The following is a 13,774-nucleotide window of genomic DNA, read 5'->3' on the forward strand; positions in this document are numbered from 1 at the left end:
AAAACTGAAGGTTTAAGGACTTAAGCAATAGAATAACTTAAATGGTGCAGGTTTGCTTTAACCAAGAGGTTCCCAAATGCTGCCATTACAATCCAGGTTTTAAGGATATCCATGCTTGAGTCCAGATGGTTAAATCAAATTGACTGAGGTACTAATTAAGGCACCTGTGCTCAAGCATGGTTATCCTTAAACCTGGAATGTAATGGCAATGTTTGGGAACCTCTGCTTTAACCTATATCATCCAATTAAAGGAAGTTTGTTTTCATTAGACTAACATGAATTAGATACTGTGATCTAGTGTCTGATTGCTGTGGTAGCGGCAGATTTGTTCCACTTGCACCCTGTTATTAAAGTAGAGGTCCATCCTTGTGGAAAATTTGTTTTAGCATATATTGCAAATATAAGACCTATCCCAGTGGTTCCCAAACTGGGTCCTCAATGCTTGTGCGTGGATTGTATACTCAAACTGACTGAGGTACAAATTCAGTAAGGATAGCTATTGCGATTTCAGTGGAGTCTTCACGTCCGCGCACTGCAATGCATGCGCAGAATGCAACAATTGGCCGATTGCGTGTGTAATCGCAGATGCGATCGGGAATGAATCGGGTCCTATGTCACCTGTGCTTAAGTATGGATATCCTGAAAACCTGGGCTGTTAGGGTGCCTTGAGGACTGGGTTTTTGGACCACTGACTTATCCTATTTCTAAATGTAGGTTACATGCACTCTCTAGTCCAGTCCAGTTAATTTAACGGGAACTCCGCAGGGGCGTATTTATAATGGGTGCAGGGTGTGCCAGGCACATGGGGGACCCGCACCCGCACCACACACCCTGCACCCATATTATACTTACATCTCCGGAGTCCCATGTCAGCGCCGGTGTCTGCACTGTAAAAAACGGCCGTAAAATGTGGCAACCGCGGCCATTTTCCCGTTGTTTGCGCATGTGCTATAGACTCTGGGCACACTCTAGTGCCCAGAGTCTATAAATGCAGTGCTGGGCACGCACCGAGACTGCACACGGACCCCCCTCCTTTCTAGAAACGCCCCTGGAACCCTGTATTCCAAAGTTTCCATCTTCAGGCGGCCAGGTGTATGTTTGTAGTCCTTTGGTCACATCAAATGTCTAGTGTGTACCAAAGTGAACCAATTATAACTGTCCTGCTAACCAATGATTACAGATCATTTTCAAATGCATAGAAGCTCCCAGAAATCATTTTTAATCAACATGTTATTTAACGCTTTCGGGGTGAGTCAGGTCCAGTGTTGAAGATATGGACGAAGAGCAAACATTTTCCTTTAGCTGTGAGTGTATGAACACTTAGACCCATTCCGAGTCGGACACAACTTATTATAGTAAATAGCGAGTTTTAGCAAATTGTATGTGCACAGAAGGGAAGTTACACATTCAGATGGATCTTGGTCGGACCTCTCTTTGGATGAAATGCGCGTTTCTGGGTGGCAACGCTGCCATCACGCGCAAGAGATCTGTCTCGTGGGAGTGTGGTAGGCGTGCAGCTATACTTCCGTGCCATTCTGAGTCATACAGTGAAATAGTAATCCTGTTTCTGATGGATTTCTTGTTCCCTAGCATAGGGCAGGTGTACTGTAAGTACTGATACCAATGATGACCAGATGGGACTGCAGCCCACCCCAAGTAAACATCGAACACTATGTTGACACAGACAGCCACAGTGAGCTCCATTCCGACATTCTTCACCAGGACACTCTGCACCCCAGGACTTGACTCCACCCCCGGCTTCTGTTTCCTTTCCCCATGAGTACGATCAGGCAAGGAGCAGGAGACAGAGATGTCTTTGGAGTGGCTTCTGATTGGTAGCTCTTTCTGCTCATCATCTCACACAGGGCAGGCAGTCTCAGAGGGAGGAAACTCCTCCCCTTGTGGGACTGCCGGCCCAGAGTGTGATTAGCAGTAAAGCTGGCTATACTAAACAGTGTGTGTACCCAGCGATGCGACGGACGTCTGCGAGGGCGACGGGCAGACATATTGGGCGGCCAGTACATATTACATGATCCAGTGCCCGACCACCCTATATGTCAGCCGCAGCCATGTCCCACTGCATGGGGTTGTCAGTCACATTGTCAGACTGGACTGCATGTAGGGATGACCTGACGATATGACTGACGACCAAACAGAAGCACGCATGGCCTGACATAGTGGGTACACATTAGGCGATTTTGACGATATGTCAGCCCGATTAATCGGATTGGGTGAAATATCATCTAATGTATTGTGTACCCACCTTAAGAGCTTCTAGCTGGAAGCCCACACTGTGCTAATCACTGGCCATAATGTGCTAATAGGGGCTACAGACTGTGCAGCACTAGAAGCTGTTTCACTACAGCTGTGCATGAGCAAACACTGCCTGGCTCACTATTCACTATCATATAAAATAAGTCACATAAGATATAGACCCCATTTACTAACGAGTTTTATCACCAAAACGTGTGATACATCTCACTGTGTATGATAATTGGTGCCCCAGCCAATCAGCTCCTAACTGTCATTTTTCTAACAGTGGACAGTTGGGAGCTGATTGGCTGGAGCACCATTTCTCATACATAGTGAAATTTATGACTCGTTTTGGTGATAAAACTCGTTAGTAAATGAGGCCCAAAAGTAATTATCAATTGTACTGTTATGAATAAAAAACTATATATATAACAGTCTCTTAGCGTAATAAAGTAATGTTTCTTACTAATGTAATAGGATAAATAATCCACCAGTCGCTGATGGAAAATTAGTCCTATAACTTTAGTGGGGAAAATTATTTTACAAAATTAAACCACTATTATAAAAAAAAATCAATGTATTTATAACAGTACAATTGATAATTAAATCTATCTGATGTGGCTTATTTTATATAATAGTGAATATATAGTGAACCCTGAACTACGCTTACCAGATAGCACACAAACACATTTAGGCCTGATTCTAAATCACACACAGTGCAGATACTGGTAGATCTTTTTTCAACTGTGCATTTGTCTAAGTCACTACAAAGTCACTGCGCTTGCATCCTACTGTGTGTGCACAGGATAACAGTAGCGATTAAGTCTAAAGGTAGGAGCCACCACTGATATTCACTACCTTCAATACTGTACAAGGTGTGTGTACTGTGTTTATTTTAACATTTCTTTTGCAGGTGAACTACAGGTACCAGCGGGCCTGTAATGCCCCACATGCTGATACTTGTGGTCCTCCAAGTACCAGCATGCAGCAGAGGCTTCCTGGGACCTCTATTTCTATTGCAAAAGACAATATTTTCACTTTGATTTTTTTCCACCACATTTACACTATCAACCGACACCCACTGGCCAGGGGTACCGGGGATAGCCCTGGGGTACCGGGGATAGCCCTTGGCTATCAGCCCAGGCCTGGTGGTGCCCTAGAGAGGGGGACCCCTTTATTGGGGGGGTCCTCATCTCCCCAGGGATCCCCAGCCTAGGCTGACTAGTGGTCAGAGGTAATGCTTTGGCCAGGGGACCCGGTGAAAGTGTTTCCCTGGCTGTGGCATTACCCTTCCCAGGCTAGAAAGAGTCCGGTGCTGGTTATGGAAATTACAGGGGACTCCTACTCATTTTGTCCCCTGTATTTCCACAACCAGGACCGGATCAGTAAAGCACTGTGCTGGTACTAAAAATACAGGGGACCTCTACACATTTTGGACCTCATTCAGAGTCGGTCGTTGCGGCCGCACGGTTGTACGCCACCGATGTTCGCTAAACTGCGCATGCGTAAAATTCGCAATGCGCGTGCGCAAACTAGCTGTTGCGATCGGAAATATCTCTCTCCTTGAACTTGGCCAGGTCGTTAGTTTGAGTGACAGGATGAGGCGTTTGTGGGTGGTAACAGGGGAAGGTGCTTGTGAACGGGGGAGTGGAGATCCGAACGCAGGCGTGCCTGACTATGCAAACGGCGTTTTATGGGAGTGCATAATTAACAAAGTAGTGTCATAGCACACGTGACATGGGAGGTTTTTACACTGACATGATCGTAGTGCTGTAGAGAGGGTTTGGTCAACCTTAAGCTCTACGACCAGCTCCGATGGTTTCCGATGGTCGTGATTAATCCTTATATGCCCGGAGATGACGTGTAATGCGAACGAGAAGGGGGTATTTTTTTAGTCTTACGGCCGCATCCTCCCCTTGCTCGTCCAGCTAACGATCCCATCTTAACGACGCAACTTGCGAGTGCATCATTTGCATATCCGGCCCCTTTTACCTTACGACCGTGCGGCCGCAACGACCGACTCTGAATGAGGTCCTTTGTCCTCTGTATTTTTAAAACCAGGACAGGCTTTACATAGCCTGGTGCTGCTTCTTAAAATACAGGGACCACCTACACATTTTATCCCCTGTATTTTAAAAACCAACACAGGCTCTACAGAGCCTGTGGCTGGTTATGCTTATCGGGAGGGGGGTGCACACCATTTTTTTAACAATTTTATAGTTACTTATTTTTTTAACAGACAGAAGCCTTCACGGATCTCACTGATCTGTGAAGGCCTCTGTATAACTCGCACCTTTTAATGCTAGTCGCATTAATAGGGGTTAGTTCACACAGGAAATACTCTGCCACATTCGCATGGTGTAGTAGCCTCGAGTACAAAAGTTTGCAGATTATTACATTTGCGAGTCCCGGCACCAACTTGCAACTTCAAAAAATGTGAGAATGTGCAAGATGGATTTTAACCCATGGGAACTGTGTGATATTTAAAAAAAAAAAAAAAAAAAAAACGGGGTTAAAAAAAAAAAAGGGGTTACCATCATATGCTGCAATGTAGCAGTTCCCACCATAGACTTCAATCGCGCTTTCCCACAATTGAAGTCTATGGGGGTAAGTTTAACAGGCTGCCTGGCTGCTTAGAGCCAATCAGCGGGCAGCTCCTACGGTAGCTGCCGACTGCTTAGAGCCAATCAGCGTGCAGTTCCTATAGTAGCATTTATTAACACTGTATGTATGTAGATTTGTGAATGTAAACGCAAAGAACAGTTCTTCAGATAAGAGCTGTCCATGCGATATGAGGACCACTGGGTTTATGACACGGGAGTAATATTGCACATGCACAAGCCGCAGGGAACCCTGGGAAAGATCCTATTGTATCCCTCTCTGGGCATTACATGAAAAGAATCTCATAGTCTTCTGTAGGCAATGCTATCTCTAGATGCCATCGCCTAACAAGTACAAGCTCCAGAAAGTTTCTCTTTCCAGCACTTGATTCATATGGGGAATACAGTCAAACCTTGAAAACTACAGTTTTAGAAGGTTTGACCGCATTCAGTGTTATTACATCCCGCCGTTAATACACACCAGGCTGGAGCTACCTTTTTCCCTGCAAAAGTAAGAGACACTAGACAAATATTTTCAAGCTCATAGATGGATATAACTGCATGAGGTTGTGCAAAGGGTATGCAGTTAGGGGGGGAGAGGGTTAGGTATAGTTAGTTTACTTACCTGTCCCATAGGCAAACGCAGGGGGGGTTTCCATCTGCCTGGAAACCCCCATCCCCAGCCCACACCATGACCACAATAGAAATAGTAATATAATAGAATCTTACTAGTGCTGCATTTTCTTCAAAGTATCACATATGAAATAATTAGCACCACCTGTGGATCTTTTAACATGTATCAGTCAGTAATAAATACACCTGTGCACCAACTAGGAGATATGGAAACCATGCACTGTTAGGGATGTGCTGCTATAGAGCCCAATATGTACATACAGTCAGGTGCATAAATATTGGGACATTGACAGAATGTTCATATTTTGGCCTCTATTCACCACCACAATGCCTTTTAAATGAAACAAACAAGATGTGCTTTAACTGCAGACTTTCAGATTTAATTTGAGGGTAATTACATCCAAATCAGGTGAACGGTGTGGGATTTACAACTGTTTCTATATGTGCCTCCCACTTTTTAAGGGGCCAAAAGTAATGGGACTATCAACTCAAAAGCTGAGTCCGGCCCCATTGACATCAGTAATGATGTCAGTGGGAGTGATTTTGGCTCTGATAGAGCCAAAATCACTCCTGGGCTTGCGGAAGTGAGACCCTACCGCAGGGTCTCATCGCAAGCCCAATGGTCGCGATGGTCTTTGACCATCGCGACCATCATCATGGACGCTCGCATAAGCTGTGGGTGGTAACCCACAGCTATGCGAGCGTCCAAAAGGCCGCTCCACATTTAAATAGGACAGCCCTGATTCAGAGCGAGCGCTCTGGTCAGAGCGTTCAGCTCTGAATCAGGCCCTCTGGTCCTGTATATGCTGGAATTATTACACACAATACACTTTGTATGACGCATATTAAAGGTAGATAAGTGCTAATTCTGCCCTCTTCATGGACTGGCCACACTCACTCTAACACCAGGCATTTGGAAACCCCCCCTCTAGAAATCCTGCGTTTGCTACTGTGTCCAGATCTTCACTGCTGCCGATCTTCCGGCATCGGGATTTAAACCATCGGACATAGGTCCGACGGTCATTCATACCGATCCCGTGCAAGGTGCTGTATCTTTATTTAGCATATCAGTTTAATTTGTTTCATTTCATGCAACAAAGCCCACATATGGGCCCAAATGTGACGTTCAAGTAGAATACATGTCAACAAATATCAGCCTTGTTTGCAAAATGTACTGTGTTCTGGAACAGTAGAAATTGTATTCTAATAAATGAAACCAGGGGAGGTGCCAGTTAATAGTTACACACCTTTGTTAAAAGAAGAAAACTCCACGGTGTAAATTAACAGTGTGAGACTGGCAGCCTAAACGTGCACACAGGAAACCAATTACAATAAATAGCGCTGAGATCTGTTTCAAAGACAAGAGGTCGGAACTAAGATTATGGGCATAAAAGAGATTCTGGCAATCAATAATAAAAACTCTACTGATACAAAACAAGTGATGGTGAGTAGAAGCAAAACTGTATCAATAACTAAAGTGTTTGCTAAGTGTATAAAGTCAGTAAATGAACTTGCTGGAAGGAACTACTGTGTAAAATAATGAGTATTTAAGAGACATAGAAAAAGAAGGGAAACTATACTCAGCTAATGGTAAAATATGTTGTATGTAAAATAGGTATTTTAGTAGCATAGAATCCAGTTAGTTTCCTTATTCCTTAATCCACTATGTAAGTTTACAGTTAGTTGTGTATAATATTTTATTACTCAGTAATTTAAATTTTGAATGCATTCTTCATGATTGACTGGATAGTAATATTGATTATTTGAGTTGCATAGAAAGAAATCCCACATAATGTCACAAGTAGGTATCACTACTAGATCACAGATAGCTCTTTCCTCCCGTGTGATGGAATGCCTTATACAGTACAAGCTTTGTTTTTTCACATGAACTGCAAAGTGCTATGCAAATGTTGTGTGCTTCTTTATATTCACATTCAGTGCACAGAGGAATGTGACTGAGGGCACCTGCAAAGCTAGATGGCCCAGGGACCTATTTAAAAATCTGGTTCCCGCTAATGTTCCCCTAATGTACCTGCATCCCATCCATGGCCTAATGCAGGGGTCAGGGAACTTTTTTATCTTATACCCCAAAATATATTTAGATATGCCGATCTTATCCCCTTGATTTAAAAGGAAGGAAATCATATAGTAGTGCCCCCATATAATGCCCCTGTAGTAGTGCTCCCCATAGTTATGCCCTTTGCTTGTACAAAAAAACCAAAAAAAACCCACTTACCTTAATCCCCGCTCCTGCATCCGCCGGCGTCCTGTCCGCCCCGGCTGCTCCTCGGAACTATGTGAGAGACGTCATGACGTCTTTCCCATAGTGTGCATGGAGAGAGGCGGAACCAGCCTCCGGCTAATGCAGCGCTGCAGGGAAGGAGCTGGGCGCCCGCTGGTAATAATATCTCAGCGGGCGTCCGGCTTAGAGCCACTCTGCGGCACAGCCGGGCATGCATATGAATCATTCTATATTATAGAATGATTCATATGCATGCCCGGCTGTCCGTCCATTACCCCCAGGAATTTCATTTTTACCCCATGTGGGGTAATTTACCCTTGTTCCCTGACCACTGGCCTAATGGATATGGTAGTCTAAGCTTGAAGCTGCATTATATCTTTGGCAAACACATTTACACACAAACCCCATGTTTGCCATCAGCATTGTACTGGAAGCCTCATGATCGCCAACCGCAGCTACAACCTCAGGATAAACAGCTACTGTACATTGACAGACAATGCTCATAACCAACAGCCACATTGTACAGACATTCTGCTGCTCATCCCTATAATACCCCTTTTCCACCCAAATTCCGGGTCTGACCCGGAGTTGGAACAGGGTTCCTATCCGGATCAGACCCGGAATTTGCCGGTGCCGACTCGGGATATTCCCGAGTCGGTGCCACTCACACCGGACTCGGGTCTGCATAGACCCGGCTTTTCCAGCGTGTAAAAGGTCGCTTGGAGATGACGTCATCTCCAAGCGCCACTGAAGCCGGACCAATCTGCCAGCTAGCAGCGCATTCCAGGTCATCGTGACCCGGAGTGCGCTGTTCTCACAGCAGGGTTTCACTGGCTACGCCCATGTTAAACCCTGCTATTTACCTGGTTTGGATGGCCGGGTCACTCGACCCGGCGATCCAACCCTCTCCCCTTTTACACCAGGGAGCTGCCCGGGTTAACCCTGCAATAACCCGGGTTTTAGCTCTGGTGTAAAAGGGGTATAACTGTTCATTATACACTAATTTATTCCTGGGAGGCTGTTCAGTGTGCTTCATCTCAGCTCACAAACTGTACCTGCATTGTCTGGCGTGTTTAGAGTTTGTAAGTTGTAAATGGTACCAAAACCTCCAGAAAATGCATGTAGAAATGACGTTCTGGGCATTAGTTCTGGGCAGAACTGTAACACAAACTTGTGGAACTTTTAATGTTACATGTTTATTGAGCTCCACAGTCCATCCTTATGGTTCTTCTAGGCATGGTCTCATTTGCAATCAGTGGAAGATTTTACCTAGGGGCTGCAGGGGTGCAGTAATATATGCAACTCCCAGTGAGTCTTCCCTATTAGAAGCGCTATCTGCCAATCAAACACCAGACAGGCAGGTGTTTTCTCTCCCTGGGACTGCTAGTCCTGACCGCGATTAGCAGAGAGTGCTTCAATTTGAGAAGCCACATCCTGTCTTTCCGCCAGTACTACCTGGGTTCTAAACTTCTAATGGCTGCAGATGATGTAGTCCCTAGAAGCTGGTGTTTCAGTGCGTGCTCTGGTCAGGGGCCCTACCACATGCATTATGTATGCGCAATGCACCACCTGGTAGGCACCGTGCAGGACGGGAGCTGGGCCACTGACCAGACTGCAGCACGAGCTGCCCTTCCTCACATAAAAGGGTATGAGCTGCCACTGGTTGCAATTGCTCTAACCCTGTAACTTGCCTAGGAATGAATGGGTTAAGAGCATGAGCAATGAATGCTGTAATAATCAATGCATATGTTGCTCCATCTAATATTGCCCATTTTATGCTGCCCTACAGGATAGTGCCCATTTTATGCTGCCCTACAGGGTATTACTGCACTATAGGGAGAGCTGTGATGTCTCCTGATACTAATTACTATATTCTCTTATGTAGAATAATAAATTGATTCCACATTTCCTGTGCAAGCCTGTTATCCAGTATTTATTTTTAATAAAAACTAGAAAAAAACATATAATAAATATAATGATGCCACTTCCTCTACATGGCAGGCCCTTCCTTTTGCTCTACACGGTGAGACATGCCCTTCCTCTACACAGTGGGCCCTTCACCTTCGCACAGTGGCCATAACACAACCTCCTCCCATTCCCTCTGCCAAGTGCACTGCACAGTGGGCCAGGCATGTATATGGAATTTTGCCTTCTGACTATCCCACAGATGGGATGTGGGAGAATGGTGTGCCAGTGATGTGCTGGTTGGTCTGGAGAGCCCAGGGAAAAATCAGAGTATCGGGAGGAAAATAAATATGTGCCTGTAGTAATTGGAGGTATTGATGTATGAGGTGTGTTCTTGCAAGAACACAGATACGTTGGGGTGGAGGGAGGAATTAATATAATTGAGGGAAGTTAATGTTGTGAGCATAATGATTATGAGGTGAGGGGGTTAATGATCTTAATATAGTTAATTTTAAAAGGGTTTGTTTGATGAGCCTGAGGCAGGTAATGATTGAGGGGGTTAATGGATATAAATGGAATTAATCATGTGGGGATAATTAGTGATAAGGATGAGAGGGTCAAGGAATTAAAGATTTTGAATGGGAGTTAATTAATGATGAGCGGAGTGATGAGGGAGCTAATGACTATAAGGGGAATCAATTATAATGCTGGGTGGTAATTGTTGATGAGAAGGTGGATGTTGAGGAATAGCTGCCCCCTTCTTCCTAGTTGGAAGCTGTTCCAAGTTTGTGCCCCTGCCACATGACTCTGTTACATTGCCTTAGTGAGCATTTGGACTCGGGGCTGCCTATGAAACATTGTGCTCGCTGTATTTGGGCCTTGAGTCCACAAGCTTGAACATGCCCCTAGGGGAAGTGGCTGGTTCCTCAGGCACTGCACTACCGACCGCTGCACTGTAGAGTGCTGAGCATAATGAATGGGGACACTCATTGGCAGGTGTCAGCGACCAGAACGTGCCCTATCTGCTCTGACCATGGTACACATCTGTGGAATGGAACAGTGACATGTGAAGGAGAAGGAGATGGTTGGTGGAGGAAATGTGAATTGAGGGCTACAATATTTATGGAAGGGTCAATGCACGAGTCTACATGGCTCGCCCCACTCCACCACACCCGTGCCAGATCTGTCTCTTACTAAGGGGTTCTACTTATTTATCTAGCAACTTCTAGAAGATAATAACTAGAATCTGATTGGTTGCTATGGGCAACCCCTCAATTTAGTAAATGTACCACTGAGGGCTGTATTCAATTAGCGGTGAAAAGCCGTTTTCTGCTAAAAAGTTTCGCCAGTGACGTCATTTCGCCAGCAGAAACTTATCCCCGTATTCAATTGTGGCAACTTTTCGCTGGTTTGGAAACTCAATGCAATTTACCCGACAGAAAAGTTTTGCCTATGAATAGCAGTAGAAAAAAAGTGTAGAATTGTAGTTTTGGGGTGCAAAGTAGAGCAAACTACCCTGCACCCTTGGGACAGGTCCCCATATGTAATCTGTGTAAAAAAAATTAAGAACACCCCAAAAACTGACTTTGAAAAAGGGGGCCAAAAAGTACAAAGTTGGGGTACAAACTTAAAGACTAGCAAAATAGACTTTGAGGGGGTCTGCAAGTATGGGGGAGGTTTTATTTTGATTGCAGGTGTTTGCTGAAGGTGCGTTTTTCATGTTTTTTAAAACCTCAGTTTTGTGATTTTTAACCATGCTTGCACCCATTTTCATGGACCCCAAATTTGCTGGGACTAGTTATATTCACCAAAAAAGTTGCTAAATGCTATTCTTCACCACTTGTGCAAAGACGCTAATTAGCAGCTAATGAGAGCATTTAAGTACCCCAAATAGCTTCAGCAGGGCTACTCGGGGGCATCTACAATTATCCCCAATGTTAGTGCATCTTTTGGGGGGTGTCAGGCTGATTTCCCCAAATCTGACAGCACTTTTCGCCTGTTTGCGTTTTGTCGGGTGCCAATTTCGCCGACTTCTAAATGAAAATGGAGATAAGTGGGACGCACGCAATACTTTTTCGCATGGAAAACCAGCGATGTTGGCGAAAAGTCCGGCATGCGAATAGTATCGGGACTTTTCGCATCTAATTGAATATGGCCCTGAGTGTCTTCAAGCTCAGCATGAGAAAAGAAGAACATTTCAACAACATTCAGGACAGTCCATGCCCAGCCAGCACATGTAAGGAGATAATTAATACAATTACTTAAATCTGCAGTACCTATATGTTATATTGTACTAACCCTATCCCTTCACTAGCTGGTGTCCCAGGAGCAGCAGCAGTATATATAGTATACATCTTATATCACATTTAATTTAATATAAATAACATTTATTTCAATTTAAAAAGTTTGTTTTTATTTTGCAAGGTGTTAATTATATGGATGCCACTGAAGTTAACAATAGCCATGTCACTTTTTTTCTTAAATCGCTGGTTTCAAATCTTCGCTGCTCACATGATACCTGCAGTAGTGTCTGTATAATAAACAAGTACTTTCTTTTTTTTTTAAATAATAATCATAATTTAAACATTACTGCATTAAAAAAATGCTTTATTTCAATAAATGTTTTTGTACTTCTGGTAACACTACCTGAGGATGATGTTCGTAAAACATTTTGTACAATCTTGATGTTTGATATAAAGAGGCCACTCCAATTGGGAATATCTTTAGCACTATCAGAATTATTATATAGGGCAATGCAAAAATCAGTACTTTCATCAGGGAAACATCTCTTTTCTCCAACAAAAAGGCTTTTCACCCATTGATAAGTCATCTTGGTGTTCTACCTTCTAGAAGATAACAGCTATAATCTAGTTGGTTGCTATAGGCAACATCTCCACTTCTAAAAACCTGCACTTTAGTAAATATACCCTGTTGTCTTCTACACCTAAAACCACCTAAGGATGGGCTGCTGCTCATGGCCCAGTGCTGTGTGCTTGACCCCAGGCAAAATATTGTAAATCAGCCTCTATACTTTTGTTTTGTTTGTTCAACATTAACCAATACTTCCTGCTTGTTTATTTGACTTTATACACCATATTATTTTATTAAACTCTTAGAATAAAGCAGTTTATAGGCTGTATTGGAGAAATTCCCCGTTCTGCCGACACCGGGGTCGGGGGGATCAGAGAAATCCAACATTTTGGATGATCACGATTTTTGGATCAGAATCAGGGAGATGGGTATTTTTAGCACGCAGATTTTCTCCGAATCCCAGATGGACCGCTGATCATTGATGCCCGCTAATCAGCATTTTGATCGGCATCGGCAGATCACCGAATTGTCTTTCAAACTCTAGTTGCATTTTAAAGATGGTTATTCATTCTGTTGCTAGTAAACATTCTACCATAATATTCAGCTTTACTTACATCAAATAAGAGCTTTGGTCAATAGAACAATTACAGTCGCACAAGAAAATTTTTTATTATTTTACTTCTCATAAAAGAGAGAACAAACACCCTCGTATTGTATATCCTGAAAATCAAATAATGCAACTGAGGGGTGCTACCACAGACATCTTTATTATATATATACATACAGTATATATAGAAACAAAGGACAAGAAATGAAATGTCGTAAGTGGTGCACACTTATGACATATAATTTATTGTCCTTTGTTTCTATATATATCAAATAAGAGCTACCTGTTGTTATTCCTTTAATAACAGTGAATCAACTTATTGTTTTTAGTTTAGTAACATTCACGACAATGGGTACATATAAATATATTACACAACATTGTGCATTGAGCGGATTATGATATAAATGTTGCTATGTCTGTACTATTTGTGGTGATATATAAATAGTAGACGCCAGCAGAATCCAGATACAGCAGACAGCCCAAGTTTTTGGTGTTTGGTTTATTGAAGTGTAGTAGAGGTGTTTGTACAGCTGTACTCACAGTTATACCTTCAGTGGATCTGGATGGAGCAAAGTTTGAGAGAAACATAGAGAGGACCAGCCAGTCATGTATGGGGGTAGTGGTATTCGCAGGATGCAATATAGGATACTTGCAGAGTCACTAGAGCTAAGTGAAACATTTCCATGTCCCACTCTGGCACTCAAAACACAGTAACGAGGTGGT

Source organism: Taudactylus pleione, unplaced genomic scaffold, assembly GCF_031769625.1.
Source record: "Taudactylus pleione unplaced genomic scaffold, aTauple2 ptg000039l, whole genome shotgun sequence".
NCBI classification, from domain to species: Eukaryota; Metazoa; Chordata; class Amphibia; order Anura; family Myobatrachidae; genus Taudactylus; species Taudactylus pleione.